This window comes from Macaca mulatta, chromosome 7, assembly GCF_049350105.2.
Source record: "Macaca mulatta isolate MMU2019108-1 chromosome 7, T2T-MMU8v2.0, whole genome shotgun sequence".
Taxonomy (NCBI): Eukaryota; Metazoa; Chordata; class Mammalia; order Primates; family Cercopithecidae; genus Macaca; species Macaca mulatta.
In genome coordinates, this window is record NC_133412.1 from 109,067,256 (window position 1) to 109,086,900 (window position 19,645).

Genomic DNA, 19,645 nt, shown 5'->3' on the forward strand with positions numbered 1-19,645 from the left:
CTATGCCCGAGGGAGAACTGAAAACATCCTCTTTGGAACATTACAGTACTTTCCTCCTTAGCCCTTAACCCTTCTTTTGGACATATTTGCTAACTTTCTTGGCTCCCTTTTTTTTTTTTTTTTTTTTTTTTTGAGATGGAGTCTTGCTCTGTCACCAGGCTGGAGTGCAGTAGTGGTGTGATCTCGGCTCACTGCAACCTCCGCCTCCTGGGTTCAAGCGATTCTTCTGCTTCAGCCTCCCAAGTAGCTGGGACTACAGGCACACACCACCATGCCCAGCTAATTTTTGTATTTTTAGTAGAGACGGAGTTTTACCATATTGGTCAGGCTGGTCTCGAACTTCTGATCAGCCCGTCTTGGCCTCCCAATGTGCTGGGATTACAGGCATGAGCCATCACCCCCGGCTTGGCTCCTCTTATAGACCTTTATCTCCTTGAAACCAAAAATATTGTCTAACTTATCTTCCTATCTTGGGCATATAGCCCTCAACAGAAACACAGTCATGATGTTGAATTAACTATGGAGGTGGCACTACATTGGTCAGCTAGAGTAGAGGACTGTGTTTAGCTCTGTGAGCCTCTTGAAGAAGGATTTGGAAAACTGATGTGTACCCAGAAGGAAAGAATTGCAAACAATCCTGGATAAATTCTAGCCTGGGACCAAAGTATAGAATAGCAGAGAAGAGGGATTTGATTCTAATATAAGGAAGAATTATTTAACAATTAGAGCTGCGTGAACATGGGATGAATAGCTTTGAAGTATGGTGAGTTTCTCACCACTGAAGATGTTGAAATAGCCTGAATGGGTAACCTCCTTGAGCAGGCTGAACAAGGGCTTAAAGCATCTGGAGTGATCACAGTGAGTGAAGGAGAATTTAGATAATCTTTGGACTGCACAACAATCTAGCTGAGATTTGAACCCCTTTGATATGTCTAGTGATAGGTTTAAACTTTAATAGATATTGTTTGAAAGAAAAGGAGTGAGGATATTTTAAGTAAACAATCCCTCTGTCATTCTTTGTCTCTGGATCTAGGTGAGACACAATAGTAATGCTGTTTTGCTTTCTCATGAGTCAGGTGATACTAAAAGCTAAGAAAGTCTTTGAGCTTGTACTGATGCTCTTATTTTTCTTTGTAACTACAGACAACTAAGTTGCTTCCTTTTTTCATCTTAGAAGTAGTCTATCCTCACCCTACCCAAACATGGATTTAAAATTTGTGGTCTGAGAATCCATAACAAAGTGATAAAGTCTCTTGGGTTTGGGAGCAGAGGCAGTTGTCTTCATCTTCCATATATTTAGGGCTGCCCCAGACAGAATTTTAAACTACAATATTGAATCAATTAAACTTAATTCAGGGTATAAATAGTAAACATGGCCAGGTCCAGTGATTCATGCCTGTAATCTCAGCACTTTGAGAGGCTGAGGTGGGAGGATTGCTTGAGGCCAGGAGTTCAAGACCAGCCTGGGCAACATAGCGAGACCCCATCACAAAATAAAAAAAAAGAAGTAAATATATACCACAGGTTTAATACTGTAGTCAGTATAAAATAATCCAATTATTACACCTTTATGGGCATGAATCTTATATGGAAACAGAGGCTCAATGAGGTTAAAGAGACTTATCTAAATACTGAACAACTAATTGGTTTCAGAACCTAGACCACAATTGTTTGCATCTAATTCCACTTCCATGGGTTTCCTCATTGTATCACGCTGCCTCAAAAGTAGAAGATGTGGTTGCTGCCCTGAAGGACTTTTGCAATCTCCTAAAGCATAAAACAATGATTGAATAACGAAAGTAAAATGAAGTGCACTACATGTGTTATGGCTAAGGAGTAGTTGGAAAGGTCAAGAAGGTGAGAAATCACAGGCTGGAGGATATGGAGAGCAATCACAGGCTGGAGGATACGGAGAGCAATCACAGGCTGGAGGATATGGAGAGTAATCACAGGCTGGAGGATATGGAGAGTAATCACAGGCTGGGAGAGATGGACTTTTTTATTATGAGCAACTGTGAAAACAGTTCTGAAAGATAAGTAGGCTTACACAATTTTTCTTTGGTTCCCAAAGTGCATGTTGGCTTTGTCCACATTCACCAGTGTCTTTTCTTCTCTTTTATTTCTTTTTAGTTTAAGAAAAGAAACTATCTGTGTCATACTGGCCAATAGGACACAAGCATCTAATTGCAGCAAATTCTTACACATTCCAAGTTACCCCCACAAAAACAGGTCACCATGGTAACCAAACAAAAAGAGACTAGAAAACAGAAGCGGAGTATTTACTTAATGTCTGATGGCTCTCTGCATGATTTTCATTAGACCTGCTGCTGGCTTTCTTTCAGGTTTGGGTGCCAGTCACTGTTTACTTTGTAAGTTGTTAAAAGATTAAAAACTTTATCAGGCCTTACAATACAGAAAATTGTACTGGGCAGTGAAGTCAGAGCTGTTGATTTTTAAATACACAAATCTTACTCAGATTTGTTAATTTATTACATAGAGTTAACCCGGGAGCTATGTAACTCTTGCCAATGGAATTCAAGAGAACAGAAGGGTCATTTGATGATGGTAGAGTCTTTTAAGAATGCTACCAGAAAAGGTGATAGATCTGAAATAATTTTGTTAAGGGCCCTACTGTTTATTTTTGCCACCTCCATTAAAAAGGTGTACACTAACCAGTTGGTGTAGAGAATTCATTGCTAAATATTTTATGTCAAAGTCTTTAATAGACCATACTAATTAATAAAATCCACTGTGTTCTATAGTTTTAATCCTTTGGTGAGGAAGATTATGACGATGAAATAGAAAGCCACATAGGTTCATAAAATATGTCTGACATTTTCTGAATGTCTGACCCACTCTCTTCTTTCCTACTATTGTCTTGGTACCTCTTTGAAATGCAAAAACATTACAACTTCAAAAGCGGTCCAGGAAGATGGCGTCTGCAGCTTATGACAAGCTCTGAAAGTGTGGCCAAATATGCAGCATGTCACTAGGTGGTAGCTTTGCTAGGGATCTTGACATAATTGACTTTCCTTCCTTAAAGACAATTAAAATTTGTGTACAATAAATTGTTTCAATTGGCACTTGCTTTTAAAACTCAAACTCCACGTATGTCTTGCTAAAAAGTGATTCTACAATGCAAATGTTGTTTGTTGGAGAAGAAAAGAAAGCTGGATGCTTGTATGGAAGCTTAGTGGGCATGAGGGAGAAAAGTTATTCCATAAGGGAATAGATGTTCTATGGAATGTTTCTGCTCTGTGATATAGATCTACCCATGTGCATATATGGAATTTGCTGTGTTGACCTAAAATACCTTCTATACATCTTTCTCAGCTAGTTCTCTTTATCTAGTAACTGAGTGTGGAATACTTGCAGCAAGATTTTCTTTCAATGAAGGGATTCGCCTCCTAGGAGTAGAGTCCACACAATGCCAGACTAATTCTGCACTACGGTCAAAAGGAAGACAGGTAAAAAATAAACATGATTTTTTTTTTCATAAAAATAATATTTGTGGCTGGGCGCGGTGGCTCATGCCTGTAATCCCAGCATTTTGGGAGGCCGAGGTGGGTGGATCATGAGGTCAAGAGAGCGAGACCAGCCTGGCCAACATGGTGAAACTCCGTCTCTACTAAAAATACAAAAATTAGCTGGGTGTGTGGCACACGCCTGTAATTCCAGCTACTCGGGAGGCTGAGGCAGAAGAATCGCTTGAACCTGGGAGGCGGAGGTTGCAGTGAGCCAAGATCATGCCACTACACTCCAGCCTGGGCGACAGAGCAAGACTCTGTCTCAAACAAACAAACAAAAACCAAAACAATATTTGTTTGTAATAGCAATAATAACAAAGTACACAGGAGAATGTTTACTATGTATATTTGTATTAATGTCTCAAATATGATCTATGCTATTTTTGTACTTTGGGATGTATACTAATCCTTCTGCCTTCTAAATTGAGCTGTTTATGTGAAGGGCGGTCATGCAGCCCTCACCAGTATCATCAACACCTTCCTAACCTTAGAATTGGAACCAATGTAATGATTGATTCTTATTTGGAATGTTTCTGTCCCAGCCTCCCAATTTAGTCATTCTTTGGAAAGGAGGGGGTAGGTGTGAGTGAATTTTTGGAGTTAGGATCGAGGAAGAACAGGAGTTACTGAGTTTCAGCTTTAAAGTTAATGGAGGCAGATTTTGCTCCGAGGAGACGCGTTGGTGGATGTATTCCCATCCTTAAGTTCCTGCACATAATATCTAGTCCATACACAGAAAAGGCCAAGCTTTAAGGACTTGAAAACAACACCGGAAGAATCTTGCAAAGAGTTCTTTACTGAAATTATGGAAATTGGGAAAGTAACTTTGTCCTTTGTCTATCTTCAGGGAAAAACGTAGGCCGGTGGGAGGAAAAAGGGATTTTTGCTAAATTCTTTCTGATTCTTCCTACAATAGCATTTAAGTGCTTGCTTTCTAACCCTTATCAAATGATTGATATTGACTTTTCCTCGCTTAAGTAAAATTCATTCTTTGTTTCATTTCTGTCCAGTGAACAAAATGCTAGTAACTTTTTCTGGGTGTAGTCTCAACTAATAGTTTCCATTAGCCAAAAACTTTATTTAGAATCTTCAGCATGTGGCATAGGCAAGATTTAAGAAATTAAATTACTTCCCTCTCCAATCCCCCTTTTGAACTCCCCCACCCAAAAGTCAGCAGACTTTATTTCACTTGATTGCATAAAAGACCTAGCAGAACTACCTCAGCTGCTTTTTATTTTTTTAATTTGTGAGTTTGAGTCGGCTGAGCCTTGTCAATAATTCCCTTAAGTGTCCAAAGGAACTCTTCTCTTTCTTTGGCTTCTTCTCTCCCACAGGGCCCATTATCTCTGTTAGCCTGCCTTAGAGAAAGAGGAGACATTTGCGACATGGTCTAACTTCTCTGAAGTCAAGGAAGTCTTCAAAAGCAAAGTTTGGGCCACTGGGGGAGGGAGTGCAGGAGAGGAGACCACAGAGAAGAGGGAAGGAATTGTAAACAAAGGGACAGCTGGGGATTGACCCATTCTTTCTGGGCAATTGTGGAACTTCTTTAGAGCCAGTGAAGAAAGTAAAATCCAGAGGCAACTTTTAAAAAGTGCCATTTAAGGTCTGGCTTCTTAAGCTTATTTGCATAAAAAATGAAGATAAAAGAAATAATGCAAGCCAGGTGGCAAGGTTCTAACCCAATCCAGTTTTCACTTATGTTTATTTTGTAAAAAGGGACCATTACATTTTCTATTTGGCAATGATGGGGTTCAGGACATGGTATTCCAAAATACTGCACCTTGGCATGTGAGAAAACGCAGAAGCAAGGAAGTCATTCTCACCCTGTCCGCGTTCTTCCCCTGAAGCAGGTAAGAAAACCTGGAAGGTTTTTCTGATTTTCCTGTGAAGCGGGTCATAAGACACTCATTTGAGAGGTGCCCTTCCTCTACCAGGAGGAAAGGAACATCCTTACCTCTGAGGACACAGGGACACAGAGAAGAATCTGAACAAACAGGCCTTGCTAAATACTCCACACCCCCATTTATTACATTAGATCATACTTTTTATCCAATCATATGTCTTCGTGACTCTCTGCTTGTTTGTCAAACTTAAAGATTATAGAGGTTTACCACTTTCCTCCGGTCTTCATTTCCTTATGAAGGCTCCCGTGTTATGCAAAGTGTTATGCAAAAGTTATATTAAGTAAATTTGTACGCTTTTCTCTTGTTAATTCTTCTTTTGTTATGGGGGCTCAGCCACGATCATAGAATGGGTGAGGAAAAGATATTTCTCTTTCTCTACAGAAATATGCCAGAGTAACCCAAATGGGTAAGCCAGGGCATCCCTTGGTTGTAGTTTCCTGGACTAAGACCTAAATACCCTGAGACGCTACCCCACTTAAATGATCTATGCTATTTTTGTACTTTAGAATACATACTAATCCTTCTGGCTTCTAAATTGAGCTGTTTATGTGAAGGATGGTCATGCAGCCTTCAGGTCCCCATAAGAAGCCATAGATTTAAAAAATTTAAGTTTAGGCTGGCGCTGTGGCTCAGGCCTGTTATCCCAGCACTTTGGGAGGTTGTGGCAGGTAGATCCCTTGAGCTCAGGAGTTCCAGACCAGCCTGGGCAACATGGTGAAATCCTGTCTTTACAAAAAACTACAAAAATGAGCCAGGCAGGGAGGCGCCTGTAGTCCCAGCTACTCAGGAGGCTGAGGCAGGAGAATCGCTTGAGCCTGGGAGGCGGATGTTGCAGTGAGCTGAGATCGTACCACTGTACTCCAGCCTGGGCAACAAGCCAAACCCTGACTCAAAATAAATAAAATAAAATAAAATTTAAGTTTATAAATCTTAAATAGCTTTGGGTGAAGTATGATTAATAAGGAAATTATGGAGAGAGAAAAAATACTTTTTTTTTCTCCCTTGATTTGGATTTTCTTTCCAAATAAATAGCTGCTTCCACTAGCCAGGTGGAAGCATCTAGGTCTGTGACCACATTGAGGCACTAGGAAGGTGGTGCATGCAGAGTGTGCCTTGCCCTCAGCATCTCTTCATTTAGCTGCTCCTGAGTTGTATCCTTCATAATAAACTGGTAGGAGTAAGTACAAAATAAAAATTAGCCAGTTGTTTCTTTTACTAACATGAAATGCAAATATTTAATTTTCTTAACTAATTGAGGGCAAAATTCCATTTCTGAGGAATGAAAGATCAAAGATTAATTAACTTTATTATTTAAAAAATAACTTTTTCTAATTACAAAATTAATTCACTTTCATTATGAAAAATTAGGGGAAAATGAATGTGACATTACATAAAAAATCACAAATAATTTGCAAGACCTTCTTTACTTGCTTCATAATTAATCTAGCCTGAGGAAAATAGTAGGAAAAACTTACTAGAGTTAGAAGGCGAGGAATAGTGAGGGAGAAACCTTCTTTTATATGCCAGCAAAAGAGAAAGAAAATAAAGATTCTTAGGGCTAGTTAGTGGCTTCGGGGCACCTGTCTCTTTCCCTCTTGAGCCTAGAACTGCTGACCTGGAATGTGATTCCCCATAAGACATTAACATATGTGAGTTAGAGGATTGTGTGGGTCACCTTGGAGCTGAAGTCTTAAAAGTAAGCTCCTGTAGGAGAGCTGCCCAGCACCATGCCGGCTTGGTGACCAGATACAGTGAGGTACCACGAGGGCCCCTATGCAGGGTCACATAGACGATGTGGGCCCCTGAGAATTCTCTCCACAAAAATCATTCATCTTTAAACTAGATCATAACAAGTTGTTGGGGCCTACTCTTTAGTTGGGATTTCCCCAGTGTTACCATTCTGGAATATTTAAAAAATCATGGACCGGCGTGGTGGCTCACACCTGTAATCCGAATTTTGGGAGGCCAAGGCGGGCAGAGCACAAGGTCAAGAGACCAAAACCATCCTGGCCAACATGGTAAAACCCCGTCTCTACTGAAAATATAAAAATTAGCCCGGCGTGGTGGCATGCGCCTGTAGTCCCAGCTACTCGGGAGGTTGAGGCGGGAGGATTGCTTGAACCCGGGAGGCAGAGGTTGCAGGGAACCAAGATCACACCACTGCACTCCAGCCTGGGCGACAGAGTGAGACTTGTCTAAATAATAATAATAATAATAATTATAACCCATGTGGGTTGAATTCGTGTGTGTGTGTGTGTGTGTGTGTGTGTACACTGTATGCTTTGGACTTTATCTTACAATAAAATTATAACTTTGAAAAGTTAGCTGAGATAAGATATGCTATACATTTTTTGTATGCTATTTTTCATTTGGGAGTAGAGAAATGGTTTTGAAGGATCTGAAGAACTAAAGTAGTATATTTTGTATACTACTTCTGTATATTTTGACTTGTAGTGAGTAGCCAAGCAAAATCTTGGGCCCTCTGAGAAGGCTGAGGTGGTCATGCAATGACCTCGTTCTGTAGACTATCACCAGCATTTAAGGATTAGGAATCTGGGAGACCACGGGACTGGTTCATCTTGATGTGAAGTTTGGATGATAGTGGGATTATAATTTTGGGCTATTCTTCCATGTGAATGTGTGGGAATCCTGTATATTTGTGAATAATTCAGAAACTCAGGGATCTTAAAGAGAATTTTAAAATAGCTATAACAATCCTCACTTTTTAGTTCCTTTTATGTTTCTTCCCAGAAATACCTATTTAGAAGGAAAACTTGGGGGCTGCTCCATCATCTTTTTTCTTTCATTTGCTGTGATTAGGGGAAGAGGGGCTACAGAATTGGTTTGGTCATCACCTCTTCATAATTTAGTTGTGATTCAAGATGTTCTGTTACGAGAAGTAGCAATATGGGGCCATAATGTGACATCTGTTTTGCACAATCAAAACATTACTTTGCTGAGCTCAAATGCCCTTTTAGTGCTTCTGGGATAAGCCCCAAGAAAATGCTTTATCTGCTTCTGTACACCTGTGAGGAAATAAACGGCTTTAAGAAAGCTTCTCAACTGGAGGTGTAACTCTAAGAAAAATTAGAACAAACACTCACTTCATCTCTCACCCTAAGTGTCTTCTGCAAACCAATTCAAAGAGCTTCAGAACCAGAAAGAGAAGGAGGCATATCTACACAATGTATCTGGAGATTGGAAGCTGGAGAGAGGATTGAATTGCCAGCGAACTTTGCACTGTGATTTCATATTGAAGTGGCTGCATCTGTGCCACCTGTTGATGGCATGATTGGAGCATTAGTCCTTGCTCAGCCTCCGCACCATTGATAACTCTGCTTAACATCGCCACAGCGGAAGCTTTGTTGGAAGCCGCAGTCACTTTGCCTCGGCAATGGTGTACATTGGTGCCCCATTCAGCCTTTTTTTCTGACATTAGCACATTTGAATGGGCCACCAGTGAAGCCATTCAGTGAGAACATGCAACCGGGGTTTCTGGGTGGCCTAGGGCTGAGCTGAGAATTCTCATTAATGGACTGCAAGACTTAGCCTATTGAGGTACATGAACTCAGTGACCAAAGAAAAGTGAGACAAAGATGTCCCTCACAGGAACATGTAGGTCAGAAGTGGACAAAAGCAGACACGGACCAGTCAAAGCTATTTGATTACTGAGCTGAAAAGGGAACACCGACCCATCCCTGCGGTGGGGCAGCCCAACTGATTTGACAGAAATCTCCAAATGCCCGCACACTCTGAGAGTGAGGCCTTTACTAGAATTGCAGGTGCTGTGTGAAGTTATTTTTTAAATGTTTTTTTCTTCCACTTGTCTTTGTGGTAATTTCCTATTTGACAGTACTTAGAAAAGGCCCCAAATAACTAGAATGAAAAGGAAGGGCAAAATTGAACTGGAAAAAGCATGCTTAAAAGTGAAAGGTGATCACGGGCAACATTCCTCCTACTGCTGGTCCTCTGAGCTACTTTCAAGCTCTTAGGGACTAGAAAATGTTCTTTGAGAGCCAGAACATTTGCATGTTTAGGATTATAACTTTAATACGTTAGCATAATTTCAAAACTTTTTTACTCTAAGATATAGGATTAAAAAATGTAAGTATGAAATTTTGCAAAAAGATAAAGGAAAAGCATAACTGGAAAAGTTTAAGAAATCACTTTGGGGTCTATGAACATGGTCAGTAAAAACATGCTTAACTTGAATTAATCCCACGCTCTTGCTTGTTGAGGTATACATTTCTGTGGGAGATATATTAGTCCCTTATACTTAATGTGATCTGTGCAAATATCCTGAGAGCTAATACTCAGATGCATATGAAATTTGAAAAGCATTCTGCGATTTTTCCAAATGGTATTTAAATAACTATACTAATATTAGGTTGGTGCAAAAGTAATGGCAAAAATTGCAATTCCTTTTGCACCAACCTAGTAATTCATTCCAAACCAAGTTTAATTATTAGGACTTGGTTAAAAACTTTACTGCTTCTTGAGATAGTAATATATTTTAAAATGTTCAAAATGTTGGTGTTATGAGATTTTGGGAACCTAAAAATACCTGTAATCCTGTTCTTTTTATAAAAGGAAAAGGGAAGAAAATGTGTTTTTTATCCCATCATACATAATGCAGCTATTTTTTTGAGTAAGAGATACAATTTAAAAAGTGTGGCTGAGGGTAAAGGAAGAGACACATTTTAACAAGAGTCATATCCATTTATATTGAAACAACTTCATGAGGGAGAGGACTTCCGGGTCTGTTGAACCTAGCTCTTCTGTTATATCCATAGTGTTACTGAAGCCTACAGAGGTTTAGCAGGCTGCCAATGGCCCACCTAGCGCCTGGATTTAAAAGTAGCACTTCATCTTCTTATGGGAATTGTTTCATTAGAGTAGTTATAAGTCTTTTCCTATTAAGGGGCTAGAATCCTTAAATTTATTATTTGTTCTACTGCATGTTAAATTTAATAAATGTAAAATAGATGTATATGCTGTATACATATCTGTGTTATGATACTTCTAGTAAATATTTCCCTAACTGTTTAAAGCTCTAGTAAAAGCTAACAGGAACAACATCAAAAGTGGCTGTTCCCCAAAAACAAACCTTTGAGACAATCTAGCTTTACCTTTTCGAGAATTTCTAAAGTCAGTTCTCTTTCTCTTACCTTCATACTGTCAGAGGTGTGTGAACCAAAGTGACTCCATATTTAATAGGGGCTGGGTAAAATGAGGCTGAGACCTGCTGGGTTGCATTCCCAGGTGGTCAGGCATTCTTAGTCTCAGGATGAGATAGGAGCTTGGCTCAAGATACAGGTCACAAAGACCCTGCTTATAAAACAAGATGTGATAAAGAAACCAGCCAAAAACACATGGTGACAAAACTGACCTCTGTTCATCCTTGCTGCTCATTATATGCTAATTATAATGCATTAGTATGCTAATCTACACTCCCACTAGTGCCATGCCAGTTTACAAATGCCATGGCAACACCCAGAAGTTACCCTATATGGTCTAAAATGGGGAGGGACCCTCAATTCCAGGAAATTCCTGCTCCTTTCCAGGAAAATTCCTGAATAATCCACCCCTTGTTTAGCATATAATCAAGAAATAACCATAAAAATGACCAACCAGCAGCTCTTAGCGCCGCTCTGCCTATGGAGCAGCCATTCTTTTCTTCCTTTACTTTCTTGATAAATTTGTTTTCACTTTACTCTGCCTGAATTTCTTTCTTGTATGAGATCCAAGAACTCTCTCTTGGGGTCTGGATTGGGACCTCTTTCTGGTAACAATAAAAACTCTTTAACTTTCTTTTGGCATATCTTATCTAGTTCCCTTCTAATATTTCTTCTTTAGGCTACTTCAAAATGTGTAGGCAAAATAATTTTTTCCACCTACATTGTATTACTTAGAAGAATCTTCTGGAAACTCTTCAACTTGAGGCTTCAGTTGTTTTTTAGTGAAGGGGTCCAGAATATGCCACCCCCAAAATACCACTTTGGCATAAGGATTACTGTAAGCTGAGGGCAACTGAAGAAACAGCAGACCCAGGAAAAGTTCTTTGCCCTCTCTGCTTCTGCCTAAAAGCAAGGCATAAATTTCTCTTTGTAAAGGTGACAGAAATTGCTATTTGTAAAAGCATTTCCCTCTCCCATTCCAGGAAGACCAGAGAGGGCACAGAGAAGAGTGTGCATAACAAACCTTTCTAAACAACCTTTATCCATCATATATTTCCTAGTCACCTTCCCACAATTTATTATACCACCTCTAGGAGCCCAAACCCACTTTCCTTTGTCTAGTCACTTCTCTATAATTTATTGCCCTTTGTTAAAATTGTATATAAGCCCCCTGTCTAACTGCTTCTTTGGGTTTTTACTTATTTTCTGTGAAGCCCCTCACACATAACATATGAACTCAATAACTATTTATGCCTTTTCTCCTGTTAATCTGTCTTTTGCCAGTTTAATTCATAGGCCCCCAAACTCAATAACTATTTATGCTTTTCTCCTGTTAATCTGTCTTTTGCCAGTTTAATTCATAGGCCCCCAGATAGTGAACCTGAGAGGCACAAGGTTTTTCCTCCCTTACATTAGCTAATCACTAAATTCTCACTCCTTCTGCTCCAATCAAGTCCATGTATGTTTTTTCACCTCCAGTTTCCAGCTCTTAGTGCATGGTGCTTCCATGTTGTCTTGCCCCATATGGTTTTATCTCATTTGAATTGTTCTTTTTAGTTAAAAATTTACTCTCAAATGCTTTACTGTTAGTCACACATGTGTTGGCAATGAGTGAAAATGGGCCCACTAGGAGACACTATAACATCATCTTTGTTATTGTTTTTGGAGGGCATGGCTTAGGATTAGAAGAAATGGGAATTTGTTTATAAAATTTGAAACTGTCTATTCAATAAGTAATTGAATCTCTAGGACCCCTTTTAAGGACGATGATTTTAAATATCTCAATTTTGTTTGAAGATACTGCCAAAGCAAAGTTGGGATAAATCATCATATTATTATCTGCTGAAATTTTATCTAAATCTAAGCTTTGTATTATACAGAGTAATGGAAATAGGAGTTAATTTGGGTTTTCATATCTTTGTTTTATTTTTCCACCCAAGAAACTGCTGGGTTTGGATTTATTACTATATTAGAGATATAATAATAGTTTCCATTTAGCTAATAATACTATGTGTGAGAAACCATGCTAAAACATTGACATGCATTCTCTAATCCTCATAACGACCCTATGAAGTAGGCACTTTACTATCTAAGTTTGATAGATGGGGAAACTTCAGCTTTGAAAAGCTAAGTAACTTGGCCATGGTTACTTGGTTATTAAGTAAGGAATTGGATAGAGAGTTCTTAGAAATGGTTTAGCTCGGGTTCCTTTAAAGAAACAAAGTCTTATTTATATCTTTTTTTTTTTTTTTTGAGACGGAGTCTCGCTCTGTCACCCAGGCTGGAGTGCAGTGGCGTGATCTCAGCTCACTGCAACCTCTGCCTCCCTGGTTCAAGCGATTCTCCTACCTCAACCTCCTGAGTAGCTGGGATTACAGGCACATGCCACCACTCTCGGCTAATTTTTTGTATTTTTAGTAGAGACGAGGTTTCACCGTGTTAGCCAGGATGGGCTTGATCTCCTGACCTCAGGTGATCCACCCACCTCAGCCTCCCAAAGTGCGGGGATTACAGGCATGAGCCACCACATTGGGTCTATAATTATATCTTATTATGCCCTCTGAGTGCCGTTTCTCTTTACTATGTTAATGACACATGATGTTTTCCCAGTAGTTCAAGGTTGGTAAGTGTACGGCCAAGGGCAGGGAAAATGTACATGGATATGTCAGACCACCATGTTGTAGCTAAGACTCATGGTCACAGTGGCTTTCATGTGGAAGATGCAGGGAGGGGCATGCTCAACTTTCAGACCAGTGCCTGGGTACATTCATATTAGGAACTTGTTTGCCAACATTGGCAACTGGCTAAATGGAGGTGATAAAATGCTCTTGTTCTCATTTCTTATTATGCTCACTGATTCTGACCTCTGCTCCCACAGATCTCCATTTGTTTTATCCTTCAGGTGTTCTGCCCTCTGTTTTCGTTTCTCTGGAACACAAATGAAATTATTTTCTGAATTGTGAAAGTCCACATTATCAACTAATTCAATGTTACAGTCATGTTTCTGCTGTTTGGATGCTTGTTCTATTGTGAAAACTTACTCAGACTTGGGGTTTAGGAAAGGGCCTTTTATAGTTTTCATCAACTGAAGAAAGAGCAGCATTAGGTATAATTATACATTTTGATAAAGTGAAGCACAAATCTGTTATGTTTTATGTTAACAGCCTAAATGATGGTGGTCTTACAAATGGTGTGAAGTTAGCAGCTCATGGGAGAAGGCTGACATGTTAAAACACAAATTTACCTAATCTGACACTTCAGGTTACTCCAAGGTGGGTGGAAAGTTGGCAGCAGCGACTTGTGCCATTGCCCTAAGGAGAAACAAAATATAAACCTTTTACAATCTCCCTGGGAATTTTTTTTTAAAAAACCTTGAGGCCCAAGTCCTACTTCAGACCAACAAAATAAAAATGATCTGGGGACGGGGTCCAGGGATCAGACTTTTTAAAAGCCTCCCCAGGCGATTCTAATGTGCAGCCATAGTTGAGAAGCACTAATCAAGCATAACATACAGATGAAATATTATCATGTGTAACGTTGTACAAGGTTCTTTGGGAGATACAGAAATCAGGAAAGACATGGTTCTTGCCTTCAAGGAACTTTTGATTTGGATGAAAAGACTCTTGCCACAAAAATGGTCACTGATAATATAATGCAGTCACTCATTGTTAGTAAGTGATGTCATAGTTTTAGTGGAGACTGCTTACCAGAGCGTGTAGCCTCCAATCCCTATCCTCCTACCACCAGTAATAATAATTGCCTCTTGAGATTTTATATGCCCCATTTAATCTTCTCAACTGCTTATCACTTACGTATTATTCCCATTTCACTGCAGAAAGATTAAACCTATGAAGTCTGAGAGACAAGTTTTGAACCCAGGTCTGTTGGGAACCAACATCTACGCTTGCTAACCATTAGGTTATACCATTTGGTCTCAGTAGATGCATGGTCAATAATAGCTAGAGTGAGTGATAGGCCATAAAATGTTTCTGAGCACTTTAGTATAGTTATATTTCTTAATTATTTTTTAAACTGCAAATTAAAAATTTTAAATCACAGAAAAGTTGAAAGAATAATACATTGAACATTATATACCCTTTACAACTACATCCATCAATTATTAACATTTCACTACCTCTGCTTTATTTTGCTCCCTATTTATTTATTTATTTATTTAGAGACAGGGTCTCACTCTGTCACCCAGGCTGGAGTGCAGTAGCACGATCTTGGCTCGCTGCAACCTGCACCCCCTGGGCTCAAGGAATCCTACCACCTCAGCCTCCTGAGTAGCTGGGACCACAGGTGTGCACAACCATGCCCAGCTAATTTTTGTATTTTTAGTAGAGATGGGCTTTTACCATGTTGTTCAGGCTGATCTTGAACTCTTGAGCTCAAATGATCCACCTGCCTTGGCCTCCCAAAGTGCTGGGACTATAGGTGCGAGCCACCGTGCCTGGTCCCCATTTATATATATATGTATCCTTTTCTGTTATTATTGAACCACTTGAAGTTGCAGACACTGTGATAGTTGACCCAGTAATACTTTGGTTTGCACTTATATCTAAGTGTAAAGACAATTTTCCATATACCCATTACACTGTTCCTACCGAAGACAATTAATGTGAATTCAGTTTTGTCATCTAACATACGGCCCATTAAACATTTCCCCAGTTATACCCAATATATCTATTTAGGTGCTTTTGTTGACCCAAGATCCTATGAAAGTTGATTAATTCTGTGGTTGTAATGTTTAGAGATTTTTAGTCTAGAAGGGGTCTACGACTTCTTTTATTTATGATATTGACTCTGTTTTAATGATCTAAGTCAGTTGCCTTGCAAAAATGTCTCCTTTTGGGGGATTTGTCTGATTGTTTTCTCACAATTAGGCTCAGGTTAAACATGCTTTGCAAGAATATTGGATAGGTGATGTATATTTCTTTTTTTCTTTTTTTTTTTTTTTTGAGACGGAGTCTCGCTCTGTCGCCCACGCTGGAGGGCAGTGGCACGATCTCCACTCACTGCGAGCTCCGCCTCCCGGGTTCATGCCATTCTCCTGCCTCAGCCTCCCGTGTAGCTGGGACTACAGGCGCCCGCCACCGCACCCGGCTAATTTTTCGTATTTTTAGTAGAGACGGGGTTTCACCGTGTTAGCCAGGATAGTCTCGATCTCCTGACCTCGTGATCTGCCCGTCTCGGCCTCCAAAGTGCTGGGATTACAGGTGTGAGCCACCGCGCCCGGCAGGTGGTGTATATTTCTTATTGGATCCACCAGGAGGCACACACCAGGCTGTCCTACTATTGGTGATGCTAAGTTTGATTACTTGGTTAGGATAGTGATGTCATGCCTGATTTCCCTATTGTAAAGTTAACCCATGTGGTGATATTTTAAAACCATAATCTTTGACCCAGTGATTTTGGTATCCACTAATCATTTTTACTTTGGTGGTTGAAAAAAGGTGATTTTCTAATTCTATCATTTCCTCAATATTTTTTAGTTAGTGTATTAGTCTGCTTGGGCTGCCGAACAAAACACCACAATCTGGGTGGCGTAAATTGAAATTTATTTTCTCATAGTTCTGGAGGCTACAAAGTCAAGATCAATGTGCTGCCAGAGTTGGTTTCTGGCGTGGCCTCTCTTCCTACCTTGGAGATGCCACCTTCTCACTTTGTCCTCACAGGATCTCTTCTCTGTGTATATGCATGGGGCGAAAGAGGGAGAGAGAGAGAGAAAGCTTGAGAGAGGCCTTTGGTGTGTTCTTCTTCTTCTTCTTCTTTTTTTTTTTTTTTGAGACGGAGTCTCACTCTGTGGCCCGGGCTGGAGTGCAGTGGCGCGATCTCGGCTCACTGCAAGCTCCGCCTCCCGGGTTCCCGCCATTCTCCTGCTTCAACCTCCTGAGTAGCTGGGACTACAGGCACCCGTCACCTCGCCCGGCTAGTTTTTTGTATTTTTTGTATTTTTAGTAGAGACGGGGTTTCTCCGTGTTAGCCAGGATGGTCTCGATCTCCTGACCTCGTGATCTGCCTGTCTCGGCCTCCCAAAGTGCTGGGATTACAGGCTTGAGCCACCGCGCCCGCCAGGTGTGTTCTTCTTCTTATAAGGATACCAGTTCTGTTGAATTAGGGCCCAATCTTAGAGCCTTGTTTAACCTTAATTACCTCCCTAAAGATCCTCTTTGCAAATACAGTTACATTGGGGGTTAAGGCTTTAACCTAAAAATTTTGTTGGGGATGTAATTCAGTCCATAACAGTTGGTATTCTTCTGTAAAGTAGAGCTTTCTTCTTTTATTTTTCCCTTACCTCCTCCTCCTCCTTTTCTTTTCTCCCCTTCTCGGCCTCCTTGTCTTCTTCTAAGTATCACTATGGACCCATGCATTTATTTTTTATTTAATGTCATAACCTATCTCTGTCATTATTAATTTTAATGATCAAATTGTCCAAGATATGGAGAGTGGGAACTCCTTCAAATTAGTTCTTGTGTCCTTTTGACATGCCTCTATTAGTGTGTAAGCACTGTCTTGCTTTCTTGAACAAGATATTCCAGGTTGCCTTGTATTTTCCCTATTCCAACCATTTCTGGAATCAGCCATTTCTCCAAGTAACCCTGGTTCCTTTCAGTGAGAAATGGTATTTAGAAACACCATTTGTGTGCTTGTTTTTACTAGTTATGATTACCTTCTAAACCAGTTATTTTTAATAAAGTTTTCTATATTATACCTATAGAACCTGTGCCAGCGAAGGCTTTATTGAATTAGAGACTAACTCTTCAAGAGTACAATCAGGCATTTAATAAGCATTTGGAAAGCCTTTGAGTGGCTTGGGACATAACATGCACTTAGTGTATGGACAAAAGAAAGAATGAATGAATGAATGGCCTTGGGTCATGGGTTTTTCTTGATCTGCTGGGAGGGTCTTCTAACTCCAGTATATTTGCTCAGGCTGTGGTGAGTGGAGGAGATTGAGATCAATTCTAATGTTTTATCTACATTTTCGCATGTACCACTCTCTCCCATTATTGAGAAAAATCCAGATTCCCATCTCCTGAGCCTCTATAAGCTCTTACGGCTGTTTTCCCAGGAAACGAATCTGTGGCGCCTTCAACTCATTTGTGTTTTTCCGTGCATCCCCTCAGGTTGCCCTCTCAGGGCGATGAGATGACTTATCTTGAAAGAAATACTTGAAATTTTTCCCCCAGTTTTACAAAGCAGATAGCTAAGGAATTTTTTTCATAGATGAAGAGAATCCAGTTAAAATGAAGCAAGGAATACAGATTTCAGAGCACTTGAGAATCTCGTACATTTAATATCTATTCTGAGGAGCAAGGATTCAGTAACAACCACTCTTTGAGGATCTATTTACTGTCAAAGTGTAATTGGATTTTGATATAGCAGTTCATTTTGGTGGGGGTGGGGATGGGAAGGTGATTACAAAGTAACAAACCAAATGTAAGCGATGGGACCTTTGATTTATTTTTCTTTTCTTGCTCCTGGATCTTTACAGATACTGGGAATAAACCCCTTATCCCCCACAGTGGTCTTAGAAAACAAGGCATACACTTCAACTACTTCTGCTGTGAATAATCCATTGAATCCAAACAGTATTATACTAGATTCATCAGTGTTCACACAGAGGTCATATCCTTACATATCTCTTTGAATTTGTGGGACGCATATGGTGTACCACTTCTATAGAAGAAATATTTTCATTTTAGAATTCAACTTTTATAACCTTTGGCAACATGTAGTATCAATGGCTCTTTGTTGTTCAAAAAAAAAGTAAAACTGTAAGCTATCCCCAAGGATATTCAGGGCGTTGCTATAGCAACAGAATCTGCCTCCCAGCACCACAAGAGAAGCTATGAATAAAAGATGGTGTTCTAAGGACAACAGAATAGAAGAGGTTGTTTCGATCCTTCTAATACCTGATATTTGCTGTTATTTTGTTAAATGCAAAATAAAAATCTTGGGGAAAGGCCCAGTTTCAATATAGAAAAGGATGAATTTCTATATTGTACTTCAGATGTTGTGAGGAAAAAGACATGCTTTCTGAATAGTATCAGCCCATGGTAGGAAGACCAGGGAAGGGCCAAAATATTTGATTTATATATTTTTCTGTTTAGCTTTGTACTTCAGATGAAGAACCTCAAAGACAAATGTGTTAATCAGACATACAAAAGAATGGGATTATTTTAAATTCTGATCCAAAATAGTTTCCTGATTCCATATTTAAACACAAGCGTAGTTTACATAAAGGTATCATAAAACAAAATATTCTAATTTCAACTTGCATTGTTTATTCTGAATCCAGTTCTTTCATGTATACCTACTTTGGTCATCAATTTTTAATGGTTTCAACATAGCTACCTATCTACCTACCAGCCTAGCTATATTTCATGATACCAGTTATTTTAGGACCGAAATCTGAAGGTGAAACAAAAGGTTTCAGTTGATTCAGAAGTGAATGAACTTTGAACCTCTCTATTCCCTCCCTCCCCGCCCACATGTACATATGTGTATCTTGCCATGTGTGTCTTCATATCATGCTTAGTTTTTATGGAGCTTATTTTGTTGTGTGACGCTATTGGTGAAATGTTATTCAGAGAGGAGGTGAAGAACTTACCCCTCTGTAAATGCTTATTTTCAAAATATTCAGAGCTACATAAAATTACTGCCAGAAAATATGACTATTGGAGCAAATGGAATGCTATAGACTAAATTGTATCCCTCAAAAATCATGTGACTAACCCCCAGTGTGACTTTATGGACATATGGCCTTTATGGAAGTAATTATGACTAAATGAGGTCATAAAGGTAGGGCCCTGATCTGATAGGATTAGTGTCCTATAAGAGTAGGACACCAGAGCTTGCTTTCTCTTCACTTGCAGGCATGAAGAAAAGGCAATGTGAGGTTACATCAGGAAGGTGGCTGTCTACAAGTTGGGAAGAGAGCCCTCACTAGAAGTTGACCATGCTGGCATCTTAATCTTGGACTTTCAGCCTCCAGAACTGTGAGAAAATAAATTTCTGTTGTTTAGGCCAC

At 39.7% G+C, this 19,645-nt stretch overlaps 1 long non-coding RNA gene across 1 annotated transcript in view; it reads left to right on the forward strand.

The window, feature by feature from the left end:
* The first annotated feature begins 2,226 nt into the window (after nt 1–2,226).
* LOC144330239 (uncharacterized) overlaps nt 2,227–19,645 on the forward strand; it is a 46,300-nt gene continuing 28,881 nt past the window's right edge. Inside the window, exons 1-4 of the long non-coding RNA XR_013396239.1 lie at nt 2,227–2,369; nt 3,338–3,467; nt 5,244–5,377; nt 19,491–19,613. This is a non-coding gene — a long non-coding RNA (uncharacterized LOC144330239). The remainder of the gene's footprint in view (nt 2,370–3,337; nt 3,468–5,243; nt 5,378–19,490; nt 19,614–19,645) is intronic.